The 22328-nt window shown below is 37.7% G+C and overlaps 1 protein-coding gene across 1 annotated transcript in view; it reads left to right on the top strand.

The window, feature by feature from the left end:
* The first annotated feature begins 514 nt into the window (after nucleotides 1–514).
* LOC135463222 (neuropilin-1-like) overlaps nucleotides 515–22328 on the top strand; it is a 52080-nt gene continuing 30266 nt past the window's right edge. The window contains exon 1 of the mRNA XM_064740531.1: nucleotides 515–668. The gene's annotated coding sequence lies outside the window, so the exon portion shown is untranslated. The remainder of the gene's footprint in view (nucleotides 669–22328) is intronic.

Here is a 22328-nt window from a genome sequence, read left to right as displayed (position 1 = left end):
ATGTGTGCGAATCATCCCCTCTTCACCATTAGAGAACCACAACTTGCTTATGAAATTTCGATATTGCATTTGTTGGCACAACACAGGAGAGTGCAGGTCCGCTTTCTATTTTTTGTCTTCTCTGTTCATTTTCCTGCCCTATTTGTTATGTCCACATGCAAAGGGAAAAAAAAGAAGCTGATGATCTATTTGATGCTGATGGCACCAATTGCACTCCGTTGACGGCGGCCATAAGCGGCTTTGAATCAATACGTCTGTAGAAGGGAGGGTTACAGCCGGTTGAACGAGGGGCCTGCCAAGTGCCAGAGCTCTGGTAGGAGCTACCCACCGCGTGGCTGTAGTGATGTGCATGCCTTGTCCCACAGATCAGCTTTCTCGTACCGTACACTGATAGCTCTGTGGAACGGGATTTAGGACCATCAAGGGATTTACGCGAACCAAAGCCAATATGGACCTCCTGCTGAGTTTATATCAGCCTCTGCCCGTCCGTGAAGAACTATGCCAAGACAACTGAACCATTTCCTTTTGACACACAGACTGTCCCGTTAGAGCCCTGCCCAAGCCACCGCTCCGACGTATCTTGGCCTCCGTAAAGCTGACTTTGGTTTTGAAAAAGCCTTGATGAGTTTTGGTCCAACAGCGCGGAAGCCGTCCCAGAATCCCTTGAGGTAGGTGATAAGTGTCTCCGCTAGGACTGTTAATTCACAGCTCATGAAGTATGTGTCTGTCTTCACTGACAGCAATGGCTAATTATTCCTCCCTGGTTTTTGCTGCAAAGAATTTAATTATCCAGATAATTTTAGATATCCATTCGGCAGAATAGGAATCTCTTGGTGTCTCATCTTAAGGTCAGTCCATCTCATTCTGGTATCCTCCAAGTATTCCTATGGAGAGATTGAAGATACATACTGTATTTGAACTAGAATTCCACCTTGAATAATTTACTTATTCTGTCTGAGAGTTGTGTTCATGTTAGAGAGATGTTTTAAGGTTGTTTTGAAAGGCACATGTAGGATGATATGCTACTGCCTAAATTACATTTTCAGCACCAAAAGTAAGATTTGGTGATGTTTATTTGCCTCTAAATTTCACTTTTTCATGCTAATTTTTAAGACAAGTACAGACATTATCGTTAGAATATTGGCATGTATGTTGTACAGTGTAGTGCTATCTCATATTCCCATTCAGGTTTTGTAACTTGTTGCCTTTTAGTTGATAAGGAATGATTGCAGTTTCGTTACTTTTTGATGTACACATAAGTTTCCCCTCTTTTCAGTTGATATTTTTAGATCATTTTTTTTTATATTGCATGTACCTTAATGTTAATAATTCCATGTTAGTGTCACAGGAAACCTCTTAGTCTAGTAATCATTGATCTGTGTTAATCATTATTGGCATATGATAATGTCACCTGGACCCTCTCAATCTCAAGTGTGCTAAATGCTTCCGTAGATACCTGAACAGCTATTTATTAGCGAGAAACGTATTGATTTTATATTAAATTCTGAAAGAGAGAGCCATTGCAGTGTTAGCCATATTATGATGTGAATCTGTTCTGTTATCTCTGTAACACATTCAGTTTACTCCACCATGGAGAAAGGCATATAAGAAAAAGCCCAGTGTCATTGTGTGAGTATAAACATTACAGGGTGAAGTGTTATTAGCCCCCTACCATTACGCAAGAGAGACTATACGCTTACCCCTCATCTGTCTGTCTGTCTTTTGTTCTGTCAAAAAATGGTTCATTAATCTGAATTGCACTTTAGTGCATGGTTTCACACAGAAAAGTGACAGATCATTATTTAAGTCTGGGGCCATTCATTCCAATTTTGATAAAACTATGAACGTTTTTGTTCTCTTTTAACTATAAATCTGAATGTTCATACTATTATTAAGAGGTTTACATTGAGAAATCAATATTCCAGAGTGGTTGTTTCGCATGTCTTTGATATGGCATTTCGGTTAGGCAGCAGTATAAATCAGATCATATTAAAACCATACGTACTGCTGAAAAGGAAATTTGGTGAAATGAAGGAAATAATGTTCATAGAAAAGTTAATGTACAAGCATAGTTCAAACCTAAGTAAAACTAAAACAAGGGTGTAAAACAAGGGTGCAAAACAAAAGTTTCATGCCATTTCTGCTTCCATTTATACTTCCAGGACAAAGCTGTTGTCAAATGTTTTAGTTCGAATAATAATTTTTTTCCTTAAAAGCATGTTGATTATTTACTCAAGCCTTGCAACTTATTCTAATGCTTTCTGTAGGTCTGTTGATTTTAATAATGCTAGATCCAGTCCAATGCTTTGAAAAAAGGATTTGGCACTTTTATCTAAATTGGTCTGTCAATTTGGTTCCATGTTGAGCAGCTGGGTACAGAAGCTTTTTTAACATTCCAACTACATCATTCAGCAGCAGATCATCCCTTCCAATTTTTTTCTTCTTTTTCCCCCCTCCATTTTGGGGAGTTAAAAGGAAATGGCCAATGAGGGAGCTCACTACATTAGAATCCAGTGGTTGGATGAAAATAGTTTTGTCGTTCTATTGCAGCATTGCATCTGCACATGGTGAGAGCATAATGAAGACAGATGGTTGTATTACGTTGAGTTTTTGGTAATGCCAATTTTTGTGAGACAATTACAGCTAAAAGTTTTTCCATTTTCATGTCATTATGACTGAGAACTGAATTTGTATGTCTTTAATTGGCTGTTTTGTCCATACTTTCACCTTGATGCATGGTAGTAAATTATGAGTTACTGATATTTGGTACCTGGTATTTTTGGTATTTGTATCATATCAGTAAGAATCAGTTTTAATATTCTTTGTATGGCTGCAATTGTGCTGTGGTTATTGGGTGTTAGTTGACCTGGCTTAGTAATGAGGGTGATAATGAATGAATCAGTGGTGTCATGAGTTAGGGGGTCATTGTTAATAGGTGTAAATGGTTTGATCAGGTTACTTGCCAGTGGTGTCATGAGTTAGGGGGTCATTGTTAATAGGTGTAAATGGTTTGATCAGGTTACTTGTCAGTGTTGTCATGAGTTAAAGGGTCATTGTTAATAGGTGTAAATGGTTTGATCAGGTTACTTGTCAGTGTTGTCATGAGTTAAAGGGTCATTGTTAATAGGTGTAAATGGTTTGATCAGGTTACTTGTCAGTGTTGTCATGAGTTAGGGGGTCATTGTTAATAGGTGTAAATGGTTTGATCAGGTTACTTGTCAGTGTTGTCATGAGTTAGGGGGTCATTGTTAATAGGTGTAAATGGTTTGATCAGGTTACTTGTCAGTGGTGTCATGAGTTAGGGGGTCATTGTTAATAGGTGTAAATGGTTTGATCTGGTATTGAGGGTCATTGTTACATGTCGGTGGTGTCATGAGTTTGGGGGTCATTGTTAATAGGTGTAAATTGTTTGACCTGGTATTGAGGGTCATTGTTACATGTCGGTGGTGTCATGAGTTTGGGGGTCATTGTTAATAGGTGTAAGTGGTTTGATCTGGTATTGAGGGTCATGGTTATGTGTCATTGGTATCATGAGTTTGGGGTCATAGGAAGGGTAAATGGTTTGATCTGGTTTTGAGTGTCATGCTTACATGTCAGTGGTGTCATGAGTTAAGGCAGTGGTTAAGAGTTGTAAATGGTATGATCTGGTATTGAGGGTCATGGTTATGTGTCAGTGGTGTCATGGGTTAGTGTCATTGTCAAGGGGTGTATAAAATGGTTAGATCTGGCATAAGGTGTCATGGTTAGTTGTCAGTGGTGTCCTGAGTTAGGGATCATTTTTAAGAGGTGTAAATGGTTTGATCCGATATTGAGCGTCATTGTTATGTGTCAGGGGTGTCATGAGTTAGGGGTCGTTGTTAAGAGGTGTAAATGGTTTGTTCTGGTATTGAGTGTCATGGTTATGTGTTGGGGTGTCATGAGTTAAGGTTCATTGTTAAGAGGTGTTAGTGGTTTAATCTGGTACTATATGTCAAACAGAGCACCACCACATAGTTAAGAAGTACCTTTTTATTATTGAAGCAAACCACCGACCTTTGAGGAATTACAGGCAAACTTTCCCTGCATGTCTCATACACACCATATTGGCAGAAGACAAGTGGTTCTCAGCCCAAGATTCGCCAACCAATTATTGTCACGAACGGGGGCCCTTCTTGGCTGAGGTGGTTAGCACACCAGCATGGCACAATGACCCAGGAACCTATAACAAATGAGGTGGCGAGTTCATTTGCAACTCATGCCAGCTTCCTCTTCCTTTCTCAGTCAAAATAAATATACAATCAAATAAATATTGTCAACAAGTCCCAATGAACAGGGAGCGCAGTGGAATGAACAATTTTCTGTCCTTATTTGAACCTATACTTTAAGAGATGCACTTCAACCACTTGTCCACAGTCATCTCTGCTGTAATGATTTGAGTTCAAGTATTGAGGTATAATAAAGGCTAACTGAATACATGTAGGTTTTACATAAATACTAGCTGCCTGTAGAGGGCTGCCATGAGAGCTAAATTCAGAGGAAAGATGTCCTAGATGTTGGATAAGTGTTGTTTGATCGGTAGTTATATGAAAATCTAGTGACATAATATCCTGGTCATCAAAAAGTGTTAATTTCTGCTATCTCGTAATTTGAGAGAACACATACTTGTATTCGGTATACTGGTAAATGTAAGAAATTCTGGTCTCTTTAAACTGTTTATCTTTTATGACAAAGTCTGTTGGAAAAGGCCAATATATGAATTCAATTCGATTGGAACAGCCAGGAAGTTAGTATTAGGTTCACCTGAATCATACTTTCATCCTTTAACAAGCCTTTACTGTTACATCCACTCATGGAATTGGTCAATAAAACCAGAAATCATGGCTGGGGCAGCCATTTTATGCCACGTCTCTCTGTCACGCCCATTTGACTGCACTCTTTGAAGCTGAACTTGACTTCATGGTGACTAATCAATTCTTTTAAAGTTCTGTCAATCCCAGAACTTTCTGGAATGAGAAGTCATAAAAGTAAGTCTCTTTAGGTGAGTTTTAGTAATCATTCAGTCTGGATGGTGCTGGTATATTGAACTTAGGTAATGTTGTTAGGTAGTAATGCAATTTGTGTTCTTTATATAAAGTGGTTTAAAGAAAATTAGAAATTAATAAATTTCTTTATTAATAAGGTGGACCTTTATTACAATTAACCCTTGTATGAAACACATGTAGATTGCGCGGCCTAAGCTTTGATGTAGTCTTTACCCATTCACTCCACGAAGTGACATATGATAACACAGAACTACGGCATAAGACATAATTTTTAGATCGTTTACAATGATTTAGTTTCATGTAGCCAAAGGACCATTTCACAAAGTGTTGTGGGGCAGGTCTGTATCAATTATGAATTACCACCACAGGCGCAAAATTAGTTGATTTACAAGCCGTGCAATATTCAACAACGGTATCACAAATTGTGAGAGACGGTTGCATACCATCTCGCCCCAAACTGCAGTCATCTGCCTAAATACAGTTTTTTGGTCGCTTAATCAGCAGTTTCTAAATAACAACTATCAGAGTCAGTGCAAAATTTAGTGCAAGGCTTATTGGAATGAGAAGATGGCGTCTCACCAGTCAACGCTTAAAATTAATTAAAACTTATAATATTATTTTTGTTCTCTGAATTTATTACAACTTATTACAGAATTTAAATTTTGTTCCTTCATCTTTCTTACATACAAGGGATGTTTTTTTTTTCTTGCTGTATTCTTTTATAAAATACAGTAAACTTATTGAAACACTGTGTTCAAGCTTAGATTTGTTCCCATTTGTTTCAGAATTGAGCCTGAATATAGTTGTACAACAAACCTATAGTAATTTTGAAAACATTTAATAGGGTTAACATCACCAGCGCAACCCCTCCGGAGGCTATGACTTGAACCAAGAATACCCTGGCCATGCATCTGCAGCTAGGCTATTTAAACAGGGTTGCTGGAGTTCCTTGTAAATGATATAGTAGGCCTACTGTATCAACAGTTCAGGCACTGAAATATTCTTCCATTATGTCCATTTTCCAAGAAAACTACATTTAACATTTGGGCCTTCATCGCAGAAATCCACAACTTTTATCTGCCGTAGGCTACTGCTTAGACTGTTATACACAAAATACCTTCAACGTGAGAGAGCTAGAATAAAGATGACATACCGTACAGCTGGTAGAGCATCCGCTTCGGCAGCGGAAGATCCGGGGTCAATCCTGGGTCGAGTCACACCTATGACTTTAAAATAGGAAGTTGTTACTTCCTCGCTTGGCGTTCAGCATTAAGGGGATACTACAGTGACTGATTGATCCGTATCAGTATAATGGCTCGTTCAGTAAGTAGTCTCAGTGAAGCAGCGCTAGATAAAAGAGCGGTGGAAATCCCTCCTGCAACAAGGAGGAACATCACACTTACATGCACCCTTAGGACTCCTTCGTCCTGAGGAAAAATTGTTAAGTACAAGGTTACACCGTAAGCACGCTCACTAAAGATGACCTCACCTTGCTCTCGTTAATGGAGGCGTGCTTAAACATTGTCAACACAAACTTTCACTAAGCTTTTACTAGGTTGATAAATATCTAATAAAATATTTAATGCCAGTTTATGATGGTAGTCTTTCAGTGGACATGAACATTAATCAGGTGCTATCTTTCACTTCAAGACACATTTGCTTTGATATGTTCAAGCCTCGCTGAGAACAGAATTTTTGATCTAGGTTGATTCAATTTGCTCCACCCATAAGATCATTAATTAAAAAAATTCTTGAGCACGGCATTAATAAAACACATAATAAACACATAAACACCTGTCAAAATAGATAATGTATATGTGCAATGTATTATGGTACATATGGTTCTTCAGAGCATATATTGAAGAGGCAATGTGATTCACCTTGTCTTATAGCTGGAAAAATAGGCATTGAATTTGATTGATATCTCGCAAAGTTCCTTGCATTTCCAGTTGAATAGATCGGAAAGTGATTTTTTCTTTGCACGTACAATTATTTGAACCGTTGGTTATTATGCAATATGTTTGTTTAACAAATAACATGATAATAGAAAACATTTCATGGATGAGAACTGCTAATTGGACTGTGTTGTTAGCGAGGAGGGTTTCTGTATTGATTTGGTTTCAACTCATTTTGACGTACTTGTCAAAAAACTTAGATGAGTCGAAATATTCATTGGCCTTCAACCCTTTTTCATAGGGTTCATTTAAGCAACAACTTTTTCCTCGTTTGGTATATGAGGAGCAATTACGCGGGGAAGTCGATTTGCCAGCCTCTGTTTGATAACGTTAAAATGGAGTTTGACAAGCCAATAGCTCATGCCGCTCATAATTGTGTTTGGGTGAAATCTGATGAACAGATGATAAACAATTGCCGTTACCGTTCATGTTGGCTGGGCTTTGTTTCCTGTGGCTTTCTATGCTCCGCCACACATCTAGGTTGCCGCTTTTCACGTTTTTGTGATCTGATGAAACTAAAGATGGCATTGCGCCTGGAGGCTGTGTGCTGTGCTCATGACGGCATGAACTTATGAACAAGTTTGTGACAACTGCCTGCAGGACAAAGCGCACTCCTCCAAATTTGTAATGACGTGGCCGATAAATTTCTCCTGTTTCTGCTTCATTGCCCGTTTTTAAGCCATTCCGTTTTGTGATAGTTATCTGTCAAGAAAGCCTCCTGCTAATGATGACTTTTTGGGTAGAGTGGAATCTTATCAGTTTTAAAGCTTTAAACCTAAGCCTGTACGGCACACTGTTTTGAAATCCCCTTTCTTTGCGAGCCAGAACACCAAATTGAATTCCCTCGACTATTTGAGTCGTGAAATCAGGTTAAAGCAAACTCAGCCGTGGCTTTGGATCAGTGGTCTTCGATATTCAGCTTCACACTCATTCACGTCTGATGTCTGGCTTAACAAATGCCTCTTAACAACCACCGCTCATCCTTCATCAGTACTGATACAAAAAAAAAAAAAAAAAAAAACACTGGCAACTAAACAAAATACAGACATCATTTTGTAGAGATAGTAGAGATTTTCTTCTCAGATTAATCTTTATACTTTCAGCAACAAAAAGCGGAACCTCAAAAGACACTGGAGCTGTGAAATGCCGGAGCTGGCCATCCAGGCCGGAAGTAATGGGGGCGGTTAATGCTGCGTGGTTAGCCTTGGGTTACGGTTTGATGCTAAATTGTAGTGGAACCCTTGTTATAGTTATAGCTAGCAGGAAAAAGGCAAAGTTATTTACGACTATCTACTAACTTCTTGATGTCAAATAATAAATCTGTCGAAAACCATTATTCACAAGAAGAAGCTTTTTCATGACATCCCTGTAATTGAAGGCCTCACATTAAAACTGCAGTAAGAAAAATATTTTGCACTTTCATTTTATAGTCTATTTCTTTTACAGTTGCCTACATTCAGATGTCAGTAAGATTAATCAAACTGGCTAAGAGAATTGCCATCTGAATCAGTGACAGGTAACAACACAAGCTCTACCCATGGATATGTTTGAAGTTCATATTCTTGTTAGGGAAATGAAGTTAGAACACTTTTTCTAATTCATAATGTTAAAGTTTATAAGCTTGGTTTCGACGGCAAGAACCAGTTGCATAGGGTGACGTCATAATTATTTAAAAAACAGTGGCATACTGGGTATTGGGCAGAGTTCAACATGTTTTGAAGAAGGGTGACACCAGTTATCTGAACTGCTATCGACTTTACTGTAAACCCTGTTTCTGATACTGCCATATTAAAAATCGCTCGCATGTTTTAATATAATGTAACCTTAATCAATAAATTTATCTTTATCTCTTGTAGTATATGATCTCACAGCAGTATAGTTTTAGAGCTGGATATTAGGAATTTAAAGCGATCTAGTAATTCGCGAAGACAGCAGTGTAGGCTGTGTTATTGCATTGAACTTGTTCTAACCGCATGTAGTTGCAGCCATTGTAAAACAAAATACTCTCCATGCCCACTGTCCAGCATGCAACTTGTTTTTGAATAATTATGACGTCACCCAAGGCAATGAGTCCCTGGTGTTGAAACTAAGCTTATGGAGTTTAACATTATGAATTAGAAAAAGTATTCTAACTGCAATTTCTAACATGGACGACCAATGTATCTGTGTATAGGGCTTGGCTTGTTACATGACACTGGCTAAAGGCAATTTTGGTATGACTGATTTTACAGACAGCTGAATATAGTAATTATATGGGACTCTCTAAAAGAAATAGACTATAAATGGCATATTACTCAACTTTCCTGTTGTTCTCACCGCTTTATTTAGTGATTTAATTTGTTTGTTTATAACTGGTAGTAAGGCCCCCTTTTTTAATTTAAATTAAAACTGTTTGTGAAAATCATAATCAGGACCTTCTCCTGTGTCTTAAAAACCATTTTGATCTGAGATCTGACATGTTATCTTACACATTCATGCACATATGTACACTTTTAGTCATGCAGGTGCTAAATATAGGTCACCCAGTAGTGAGCAAGTGGCCTGTTAGTGGTGTACCTGTGCTATTCCAGTAGGCTTATTGTAGAACACTAAGTGGATATCCACACACAAGTACATAAAGATAAGTAACACATAGTTCCCTGAGTCTACCTTCAGGGGATGAAGGACATCCGTGTTTGAATGGTGTTGCTGCAAGCGTACTCACAGTTGTGAGTTTGTGGCTTGGCAGGGTAATCTTTAGGGACAGTGCCTGGTGGGTAGGCCTACTCTAAATGAGAGTCGAACAGGGCATTTAACAGGCTGTGCAACTCCATAAGCCTTTGAATTTAAAAAAAAATATGTTGAATTGATCGAAGTGGATTGATTTCTTAAGTAGTTTGCAAAGTATTAACATTTCCGTTTGTGCTGCGGGAAAACAGCATTGATGTTGTTGATGTTGTCGTCGATTTATTTATTTATTTATTTATTCAATTGGTGTTTTGCACTGTACTCAAGAATATTTCACTTATACGGTTGCAACCAGCAGTGTAGTGGGAGTAACCTGATCAGAGCACTGAAGAAACTCTGGAGAGGTTCCTGGTAGACCTTCCCGCATGTGAGCGGAGAGAATCCAGCATGAGCCGGACTTGAACTCAGAGCCTTGGTGAAATGCTTTTAGGTCAATATACTGCACTAGCACACTACAACAACTAGACCATGCAGGGTCCCCATGTTGTTGAGGATGGTACACAAAGGTTCTACTTGTTGTGGGTCAGGGTGTGCAGGTTTCAAATGCACATACGTCACTGCTTTCAGTGTGTCTGCACAATTTTTCTTGTTCAGATCTTTGACGATCGTAAAGAGACAAAATGGATCTATCTTCTTTACATTACATTATACAAGGACATGTTATCCATCGGTGACATGTGGCCTCAGCAAAATCTTTTGATCCTTGGTGTCAGGTCTGTTCCTCAAGGCTTCCTTCATACATTCTGAAAATTGCGTCTAGCTTCTCGTGGAATTGCAGGAACTCTTTAAGTATTCAAGAAAATAGCGCATAAATCTTTGCAGGATTCCATCATTTTATACACAATAATTGTCTGTCTCGACTCATGGCATTGTCTGTAGGTATCTGCAAATAGCAGGATGTTCTAGTATACATGCGAGTCATCCTGTAAAGTTATGAGTTACATGTTGTGTGCCCTGTTGGCAGTCCCTCTTCCCCTTGTCAAATTGTTGTAGACATGCCATTAAGCCCATAAAACATTAATACCAATCATGTCTTTAGATGCTACTGTCTCTCGGGTGATTTTGAATTTTCTTTCTTTTGGCTAAAAACATCTGCACACAAGCAAATGGATCCAATCATAATATAAAAAGTGTATCTTAGCCTAGCCCTGTGTAATCCGATTTTCTGCCCTGAAATTTTTCTGTCTTACACAAGATCTTGTGATGTTATTATTTTCCATTTGTTAGCAGACTAGTGATGATCATGTGATATGAAGGTCTTTGTTGATTGTTTATAGAAATGGTACACACCATTGTATTGTTCGTTGAAGACCACTTGTCTTCCATCTAATAGGTACACAAGTCTGTTTGCGACATGTGAGAAAGGTTACAAGTCTTTAACTTGCCAGATGTAGGTGGTTTATTCAAGGCAATCTGATAAGTGATCTTCACTGTATAAATGAAAAATTCCTGAGTATATGGCATTAAACACTAATCAAATTAGGAAAACCAAAAAGAGTTGCAAGATTTAAATGAAGACACACTACTGGAATCTGAATAGATTTCTGATATCTAAATTGAGCTTTTTCATGCCTGAATCTTGCTTCTAGTGTGGCTTAGAGTGAAGGCTTATGTTGTACAAATGTCATCCCTGAAGTGTATACACTGTACATAGGAGGCTTTGTGTAGAGATTAATGTCGGACATGCAGGGTATAGGAGACAGGCAAACTTACAAAGGATTATCTTGTCTCTGTTGTGGCATTTATAAGCCCTGGAGTGTTGGGAACTTTTGACTTTTCTTGACAGTTATTGTGGTTTGTGGATCTAGTTTTCTATCAGACAGTGTAATCTGGTCTTTTATTGTTACCTTGAACAGATCATACTGATGCAGTATGTGCTTTCTTGATGGATATATGGTCACAGCATATGGGCCTTGGAACTGTAATACAGCATGTGCCTTTTACATTGTTACATTGTTACATTGTTACATTGTTTTGTGGTTATGACCTAAACTGTTAGCTGGAACATTATGAGCATTTTACCCTCTGCTACATCAGATAAGTACATATGGAAATGGTCTGTTGATATTCTCCATTGCAAGTCTGGGTAGTTAAATATTTTGACCATATACTGGAGTCAAAGCCCAATTATCATTAATGTCTTAGTTGTTCTTGTCTTAATTACAGGACTGCATGATGTTCATCATTTCACATGAAACAACGATCATCTAAACTTGGAATTTGTACTCTAAAACACTCTAGTTTATTCTGAAATCGAAGCCTTAATTGTTTTTATTAACCCAGGTGTTTGTGTCTTACGTGTATCTTTGATGGGAAAGAAAAAATACCAATTAACCATTCTGTGGCTCAAAACTGATTTTAGTTCCATGGAGTGATATAGTAGTTTGACCTTTATTTGTATAGGATCAAGGAAATGACTGGCAAACCCCAAAAACAAAAAATGCAAAAAGATGACTTGAAAAGATTTCCTCATTGATTGGTTACAACAGTTGAATCCCTTAATATCAGTTTGTCCTTCATGAGATCTGCAGGTCCCTGACATCACATGTGTGAATACAACACATGTGGATGGAAAATTATTGCTATACCTTTAAGGGGAAAGAAATGTATAGTAGAATGACCTCTTGTATGGGAGCCGTGCCAAAATTTGCCCATTTATTAATTGGTATGAACCCTAGATGTACTTTCGCAGACACTTCAGTTGTATCCTAGCAACACGTCTGCATTGGCAGTGAAGAATCTATACGGTGACTGTGTATATAACCAGTCTGGAATCATAGGCAAATAAAATGCAAACATGAAAAAAGACTTTATAAAGCCATTTTGTTTGATGCTATATGCACCAATTAATTTAGCCGCAGGTTACCTTGTGCTGGTGACAGTTACCTTAGATGTGCAACATCCTTCCCTTTAAAAATTATACAGTGTTACTTGTCAGCCTCTAAAATATCAGTATTTTGTTGTGCAGCTGGCATGATGGTCACAGAGTGGTATCTGAAAAATAGATGTTAATTATTTGGTGTACACCTTTAGGCTTTGTACTCACATGGAATATTGTTAGATGATAGGAGTTACATTATTTGGTGGATATACAGTGTGCACATGCATGTAGATATATTGCATCAAAGTTATGTGTCAATTGAATACTGTGTTGATTAAAGGAGAAGAAAACTTAAAATCCTGACAATATGGGCTGAAAAGAGCATATTTTTTTCTATCTGGTGGTGCCTGCTGCATAATTTTGCAAATTTTCCTTGCCATACAACGTGTGAAAACTGCAAAGCTGGCATAAATCGCTGAATCCATTGCGTCCTCCATCTTTAACACCCTGTAATTTATGCTGGGGGTGTGTTGCCTCTCAGCTAATGAGAGTCGTTAAAACTGCCCGCTTGCTCGTGTAAACTCGGAACCTACGCCCATCATTTCGGTTTCACGATCCTCAAGCGAAAAACGAACTGTATTGTTCGCTACCTTCTTGGAAGAAGAGTTCTACCGGAAATGTATGAACTGCGCTTCGGAGGTTTCCGACGGCAATTCTCCGCCTAACACAGAAGACTTCAGGACTAGTTCTTAGACAAAATGGAGTCGCCCACAGCAGATTTTGGCGCTGACTTTATTTATAGTTTATCAGCTTGAGGTACATATTAGAATTTTTGCACCTGCGAGGAAGTGCATACTGTTTTCAATGGTATTTGTTTGATATTTAAATTTTCTTTTCCTTTAATTATGAGCAAACAACTTTATTGTTTGTTTATAGGCTAAGCAGTGAGGTTATGAAGAGATCTAGATACTACAGAAACAAATAGTCTGTTTAAATGTACGGAAATTTGCACCTTGACATAATAAAGGAGATCCCCAATGACTTTATTTTCACACTAAATGTTCCCTAGACACAATATTTATGCTATGTCAGTCTGTAAACTGCTTTTTAAAAAATCTTACGTCACCTAGTTCAGTTTAAAAAAGATAAATTGAAGTTGGACCTTCTGCCTGTCTTGTCGACGTGGTAGCCCTGGCCAGGTGAAGTCATGCCGGTAAGACTTTCGGTAAGACCTTCTGGGATTATGTGTTGACAAGCCCTGTAAAGCATTGCCGAATGCATTAGGCCTACCCGCTGTGTGCTTTTCCAGAAGCCATCGTATGACCTAATCTAGTATTACCCTTACGTGTACACATCTTAATTAGCCCCCTGGAAATCATGTAACAGTTTTACAACAAATACTTTGAAAGCTAGGCTACTGGAGTTGTATTAGATCCTGGAGAAGCCTGTACAACTTCTGTGAGTGGCATTTAGAAGTTGGGATGGAAGTACACTGGACAAGGCATTGTTATGGATATACCACTTCTCGGTTTATCAACACGACGTTTCGATGTTGTTGCTGACATCGTTATAAAGTGAATTTTGTTCTGTTGTTGGCACTTATTTCTCTACTTGTTATATTTAAACCCATTAATGTTTTGATGTCATTCACTTGATAACGATGTTAGTCATTACATCGAAATGTCGTACTTATAGACCAAGACGTTGTGTCCATAAGAATGCCTTGTCAAGTGTGTACAGTGTAGCAACTGGGCGCTACGTTGACCAATTTTCGCTCACATACCGGCCTCGTAGATGACCTAAGCGTGCTCCCGTCTGGTTTGTCTTGACACAAATTGAACATCAGTGGAATTATGGTAGTATTTGTTGAGAATCTGGCACGGATTCGAAGTCTGCTATAAATTTTTATAGCCAAGTCAAGCAATGCTGGCTGCAACACGAGGATCCATGCAGTCTGGCCTGAATTGTATTGAATATGAAACAGCGATTCATAACACAAAGAATGCCAATTTAAATTTTGTTAATGTTCGCGCTACAGGCTTCAAAGTAGAGCCACATACAGCCCTGAAGCCACGTGGACGTAAAAGAGGGCAAAGGCTAGTGGCTCCCCACAGTTAGTGTCACAGCCTGCTGTTTCAAACAAGCAAGTAGCTAAACAACTTTTACATTCTGGGATTGAAAATTCGAACGTCTTTTCTTTTTCGTTTGTTTTTTGGAGGATATTATAAGGCTCATCCTTTGGCCTTTTCTTTCAGAAAGCATGGCTCATACGACTACAATCAAGTTCCTCGTAAATCAAAGGGCAATTTTAATGAGGATTGGTCCATATTTTCTCAATTTGGAGGAACAGTTGCTAGTGGCTGATCTCTAATTCACCTTGATCTTTTGGTGAATGTCAGAGAAATTACATAATACTCCTGAGAGTGTTTGAAAATCTATGAAATAGCTGTTCTTTTTTAACCAATCATCTGATATGGAATTATTTTGTGCACAGTCCAGAAAACTCTCAGAACTTTAATCGTCTGCTAGCTTTCTGTTGACATTAGTGTTCTTGTTAATAGAATATGTCCGCTGTGACCAACGCTCCTTCAGTTCAATATGACACATCTGCAGAAGTGCACTAGCTGTAGTTGTACAGTCATGGTTTGATATTTTGCCAATGTTTTATGGATGGTGATGATGCAATTTCCACTTCAAAGGCTGGAAAATTGGCTCATGAGAATATGATTACAGAATGTGCCTTTTAGGAAGTCAATTAAACCAGATTTTTCTCTTGTTCATATTTGAAATTTCTCCTGTTTTTCTCTCTCTAAAATTGCCTGATCTGAAAAACAGCTACGTGTTGAGAGAGTTGCTATGCCAAATTTTGTTGGTGTTGTTTAATATGCATGTTATGTTTACTTTATAACTATATTATAACTTTATAGTTCTCAGATCTAACTAATATTACCTTCATCCATGACTCATTGATGATACCTGTGTATGTCAGTCTCGTCCTCCATTTTATGTAGTGTCTCAGTGGAATAATATTCATAGCAGTGCATCTGTTAACATTGAGAGAATATGTAGATAGCAGATTTAGTACACTGCCAGTAAACATGGGTGATCCAGGCTCAGTGTATTAACAGCACTTATCCAGCTTGGAGTCTCAGCCTACAAGCAAATGAATCATCTTTCCAGTGGTTGAGATCTTCAATGAGACAAATTAAACACATCTCACAGTTCGATGAAGCAGTGGCAGGCTTACCGATGTTGCACGTTTCAATAAGTGAAAATTAGCTACGAGGGGCCCGGGCAAATTGCTACTATCATTTGGTGCAAATTATATCGGCTCTTCTGTCCCGTGGTCTCCATGTCAGAGTGAAAGTAATTGTTGTGGAACCGTGTTGTGAGGTCCAGGAGTATCACACAGTCGTTGAAGGGTTATGATTATGAGAGTAATTACCGGGACTATACCGCCAAGAAGGCAGCCCCAGTTACTTCTGGCATGTCTCTTGAGCTGTGGGTGCCACCCAATGCATACCTGCGCCCACTAACTACCTTTCACAATCACTATCAGGTTTGCTCTCAGTATGACACCATTTCTAACAGCAGTGTTATGGCATATTTGACATGAAGAAGTTGATAGCAGTAGTTTGGTGTAGGTCAAGATGGAATGCTGATGTAAGCAAAAATCAAAATAGGACTGAAACAATGAAAGCCTTCAAATTTATAACATTTAATATACTAATTTAGCTCCATGTAGTATTCTGATGGTCATTCATTCATTCCATATAGTATTAAACATGTCTGATTTTCAAATACTTTTTGTGATATTCTGTTACAAGCATGGAAGATTTTAGGAACTTATGTGAAGAGAAAATGGGTAAACCATTGGTTGTCATGCAGTAATTAGAACATTTTATGTGTCCTTTGGGATGGATACAACTTAATACATGGCTTACTGTCAGTTTTATAGTGCCCATAATTCCAGTTACAAGTGTAAAGGCGCCGATGATTTCTTTGTAGAGGAGTTGATATTTATGGGAGGTGGTGTAGAATGTGAAATCAGTTATTATTGCCTTGAATTGTTTTGTAAGGATAAAGGTCCAGTATATCGATTTGAGTTGTTCTTATAATGACAAAACCAATGAACATTTTCAAGATTTATGGGGACCAGTATCAGATTCATGAATGCAAACTGCAGAAATAAACAATTTTTAATACCAAGTCGATATAAGTAAATCAATATATTGAATTATTTATGCTCTTTACTTTTCTGTTTTCTAGATGCCAGAATTATCTAAGATTGGATTGGTATTGTGACACCATATTATCATCAGTCCAGCAAGTAGTGGTCACACATTTTATACAAAAGCTGAGTAATTACACTAGGGCAGCATAGAAATGACTTCATTGTTCCTGAGGTATATGTTGGGATATAGTTGAGAGATGCAATACTGTTCTGCTGTGTGATGAAACAGCTAAACTACATGTATCTCACAAGATCGACCTCAAACATTCTGTTCTGGCAAAAGTGAACTCAGTACAGCTGTTCCGATCTGCGGACCAGTTTGTAGGATGTGAAACTTCAACAAGAAAGAATGCTTTTTACTTTGTGGCTTTCTCGTTTTCAAGTCACCATTTATCACATGATAATGACCATGCCTGGAGTTGGCAAACTGCCAAAGTCACAGCAGAATCTTTCAACCACTGCCAAGTACATTGTAAGTTTATATATATGTGTGTGTGTGTGTATATATATATATATATATATATATATATATATATATACATGATGCTGCTTGCTGATAACTAACATAGCCATAAAGGGTACATGTATCTTTAAACTGAGCAATTTTGTCCTGAAGTTCTGAAGTATTTTAATTTTGATGGCAACTTATACATACAAACCTGAAGTCACATGTTCGACTTATTGGTCACATATATTTTGGACCTGACATTTATTTTGGTGTTAAATGCCATACTGAAAATTTTTTTATGTGTGCTGTACAGATTCAGGCAGTTGGGTTAATGGGTGGAGAAAAACGGATTGCCTGGAGGAAGTCACCACCCTTTGCCTGCAGGGACCTGACAAACTTCCTAACTTAAAGCAGCAACAGATCTGACCTGGACTAAGTTTAACCTTTTTGTTCATCAACCTGTAGACGTGCCAGTTAGATTTTTTCCATTTAATTATCTAGTACAAATGTGATGTATGCTTGGTAATATCTGTTCTCTTACTTCATGCTTTCTATAGTAGATGCCATCATTTTCTGACAAATTAGTCAGCAATCTTCCCAGGGTTTCTCGTAACCCTTATTTCATTATCAGCGTGATTTGTGGATCATAGAACTATCTGATTGCAATGTTAAAGAAACATCCAACTGAGACAGAAAGAATGCAGGCTTGGCAACAGTCCAGCAGATCGCTACAAGCAGCATGTTGACTGTAGGCTTTGAATTAGATATAAACATGTTTAAAATATGTCAGAGAGTCTGTGTGTTGTCTGCGTCACCATTTGAATTGCATCGAATCGACCCTCATTGGCCTAGCTTAGACAAAGTACACTTGATTTGGCATACAATTTCATCTGTTTTCATTGTATATATGTACCAGTAATTATGAGTCATTTGAACATGTTGTCTTTTGTTAGGTTCATGCATAGTTTTGTATACCATTGAGAAACGATGCAAATCTTTAGTCAGTTTTGGATTTTCTTGATTTCATAAAACAGCCAATCAACCAACTTAAAAGTCTCAAAATTGTAATACATCTGTTGGTTGTTCAGAAGCATTTGGATGGGAAGAAATCAGTTGTTTGAATGATTAAGATTTTAAAGTTTTAAGGATAATGAATACACTGTGTACGTATGAAGTTGCAGGTTATGTATTCAAATTCTTGAACATGCAAGGTTTATGATTATAGTATGTCTCTTAACCTGTGTTTTTGTCTGCAGTTGCATACCAGTTTTGGATTGGTTTCCTGCACATTGTATACAACAAAATTGTGCCCAGTAAACATTTTTGTGTGTCCCTAGTTTATTTGACAAGTAGGATCAATGTGCAAAACACTAAACAGACAAAGAGAATTTGCACAAATTCTCATACAGCACCATGCAATCTGGTATGAGGACATCTAAAGCTACAGAAATGGTATAGGTAATATATCTAATTGTTCGGTATTTTAGTTGGATATTGCTTTAATTCAATCCTGCAGTTTTATGTATGTCTGAAATCTATTTATTATTACAATGCAGCTTTGTTAACCTGAAGGCTATTCTAGAATGTATGTTCCTTGATAAAGTCAAGAATATAGATTAGTCAGCAACTGTTTAACAGCATGATTGTAAGTCTGATTATGCAGCCCAGAAACAAGTAACACCTGATCCCAGAACCGATCACGCAGTTCCTGCGGTTTTTGACACCTTTTTCTCATTTGTTAATTGTGGACTGCACTCGTCTGTCAGACTTTAGTGATTTCTTCCATTGCTCAACCATTAAGTGGGCATGTTGTGCAGATGTTCCTGTATGTTCTGTAATCAATTAGGAACCAGGTCAATGGTAAGGCTGTTCGAGCTCATTGGCTACAGAGTATCTTTGCCAGGTACGATGTAAGGGCCCTTCGCTGTGCCTAGAGAGTATAAGAGCGATCATGCATATTCTGGCGTTAACAAAACATTCCAGGAAATTGAGCGTGATATTAGAGTAGCTTCAGGTCTAGAGCAGCTGTTGCTTTTGGAAATATCGTTATTGGTCGTGTTAGATAGACACCATTATGGGTCCAGTGCTTTCATAACTGGGTGCGGGATATCAATTTTTCTACAAGGCTGGAAGAGTAAAGGCAGTCATGTGAAGGTGATACGTACAGTCTGTAGCATCAGACTCGTGCCGCTAGAGTGACAGTTCTCTGTTGGCAACGTATCAGCCACAAGGTCCTTGGTATCAAAGAGCCATTGATCCCGAATAAGTCAGTGTTGGACTACCGAATTCTGTCTGCCATGAGACGGGTCACCATTTGTATTGTTCGAGAGTAATCAAGTGGCCATATTTCACTGGTAAGTTTGGACATTCTCCATCATATACTGTTTCCCCCTGATTACCATAGCATGTCTCAAATATCACGTATTCCATGAAATATGGTCAGTTTTACTCAATTCTGTACCGGCCAATTCTCTGCTCATAAAATCACAGAAGTCCGTTTCCATACTTGTCAGAACTGGAAAAGTTAGGTTTTGTTGTCAAAATTGTGTGTCAAGTCATTTTCTGTTGTTCTTTCTGTGAAGGTCCTTTCAAATTGTCAAAATTGGAAAAGACATTTTCAGTTGTCCTACTTCAGAAAGTCAGACTCAGTCTCAGTCTCAGTATATGGCCAACTGACAGTATAGTGTATACATTAAAGGACATGTGGAATTGTGCTGGCATTACAGTATATGGCCAACTGACATTATAGAGTGTATGTATTAAAGAACATGTGGAATGGCACTGGCATTACAGTATATGGCCAACTGACACTATAGAGGGTATATATTAAAGAACATGTGGAATTGTACTGGTATGTTACCAGTATATGGCCGAGTGGCAATATTGATAGTATACATAAGAACATGTGGCATTGTACTGGCATTACCGATATATGGCCAGGTGGCAGTCTGTTGGTGGTGTAAGAAGATGTGGAAGATGTTTTACCGCAGTAACGGCCATATAGCCAAGTTACAATATATTTCTAATGAATGTATCAAGGAGCATGGAATTATATGGCCTTTGTTCTCGGCCATATTTAAATAATCCTTAGTCTGATCGTCTCATGTTTTAATAGTGATATACATACACATACAAATTCATTTTTGGATTTCTCCAAATGACCTAGAAATTGTTTCACTGAAGGTGAAATGATTATTGTATTAAAATAGCTTAAAGCGGCTTAAATTTTGACAAATCTCTGTTTAATTTTTATGATGTTTAAATAGAATAAATAAAGGTTTCTGAAAACTTGGATTATACCGTACCACCCTTAATGAAATCTTGGTTATATATTGTGTTACAGGATTTTGGGATAAAGCAAAAGTGAGCTAATTAAATATTTGTGAAAAACTTACTTTAAGTCTTCAACCTTTTCAACAGCCTCTCCAACCAATATTTTAAAGCATTCTGAGAAAACTAGGGGTGTATAGAAATAATTTGCGCAGTTTTATACAGCTTGAATCTTTAATGATGCAAACAAATCAATTTTGGCATCATTTTGATAATAATTGTTTGCATAAATTCCACTGAAGAAAGTGCTTTTAGTGGTTGAAAAAATTTACAGTACTTTTAAATATTAACCCCTAATACTATGTATATGTTTAAAAGAAATTTTTCTGGAATATTTCATTTGCAAATTCATTGACATTGTAAATACATGCATTATCATGCAGAATTACTCATTCTTTGTATAGTGATCATTGATCCCAATTTAGCATTGTTATGTAAGTTTTTTGTTATTTAAGATCTTGAATGTTTATCTCTTTATGTCTGTTTCTTTTTTTTCTTTTTCTTTTGCTAACAGCACACCATGGTCATGCATATGATTAAAATTTGTAGCCCTTTAAAGACAACTGCTCTCATGTTTGGGCATAAAGTTCCAGAGTCATGTTTTATTGAACAGCGGAAGTCTTTTGAATTTTATTCCTTTTTGCTAATAGAGCGAGGGTCAGAGTTTGTACTTCTTGCAGCATTTGTTTGGATAGAACAGGCTTGCACTACCCTTCTAAGCCTGTGTCCACACAAAATCAAATTGATCCTTTCATTGTCAAATAGTTGCCTTTCGTGAGAAGCTCTGAAAATCCAGCTCTTTTGGTGGTTTTAGGAATCCTGTCTTGTACCAGGGGGCATCTAGCAGCTATCTTAGCCAATTCACAACTAATTCAGCCAAAGGTAAGATTCCAGTATGTGATATATTGGTTAAGAGTTGTCTGCAGTGAAACCATCACTTTATAAAACTGAGCCAGTGATGATCCTTATCTATTTTTTAAAAAATACATACAAAATGAAGTTGTAAAGTTTAATTTGCCACGCAATAATCCTCATGCTACAATGTATGTTTTGCACACCAACAGCGCATAGAAGATCCATTTGTATTGGCAAGGTTGAATAAAGGTGAGCAATTGACTTTTTAATAATGTATAGACAAGCAGTACATTTACAATACCAAGTACATGTCACAGTTTTCCTTCGTTATGATCTACATAGATATGCAAGTATGTTCCTAAAAATGGTAAATATTGATGTCTGGATAGAGTAAATGTTTAAGAAAAATGGCTATTTCTGAAGATGACAAAGACAAATACATCAAACAGATTATTGTATGAAAAAAGTGAGAAGGATTTCCTGTCACAAGGCTTTTTGTGTGTAATGTTTCTCTGAGAATGGAAATTAAAAAAAATTTTAGCTGCTGATATAATTGTGATATCCTTGACTTGGTTCACTCATTGTAAAGATCAGTCTTGGCTGTCTTGATGGGAGGTCAGTCAATGTAACATGATCAGACAGAATGATGAGAAACCTGCAGAGCTGAACATTCTTACGAGTCAGTCGACGGGCCAGCTCTTTTTACAGCCAATTTACAGCCTGGATTAAGCTGGGCTTTTATGGGTCATTTCTTTATCATTGCCAACTATTCAGGTAAAACTTTAATGAATCTCCATGACTATTGGAATGTCAGACCCAAGATAAAGGTAAAGTTCTTTATGGTGAAGTTAACTGTCGAAGCATCAACACTTCCAGTCACTACTGCACTGGAAAACGTGATAGCAAGGGAGAACATCTGCCCTACCAAGAATAATGG

The sequence above is a fragment of the Liolophura sinensis genome, chromosome 1, assembly GCF_032854445.1.
Source record: "Liolophura sinensis isolate JHLJ2023 chromosome 1, CUHK_Ljap_v2, whole genome shotgun sequence".
Taxonomy (NCBI): Eukaryota; Metazoa; Mollusca; class Polyplacophora; order Chitonida; family Chitonidae; genus Liolophura; species Liolophura sinensis.
Note: the sequence above shows the minus strand (reverse complement) of the source record. Positions and strands in the feature narration are given on the sequence as shown.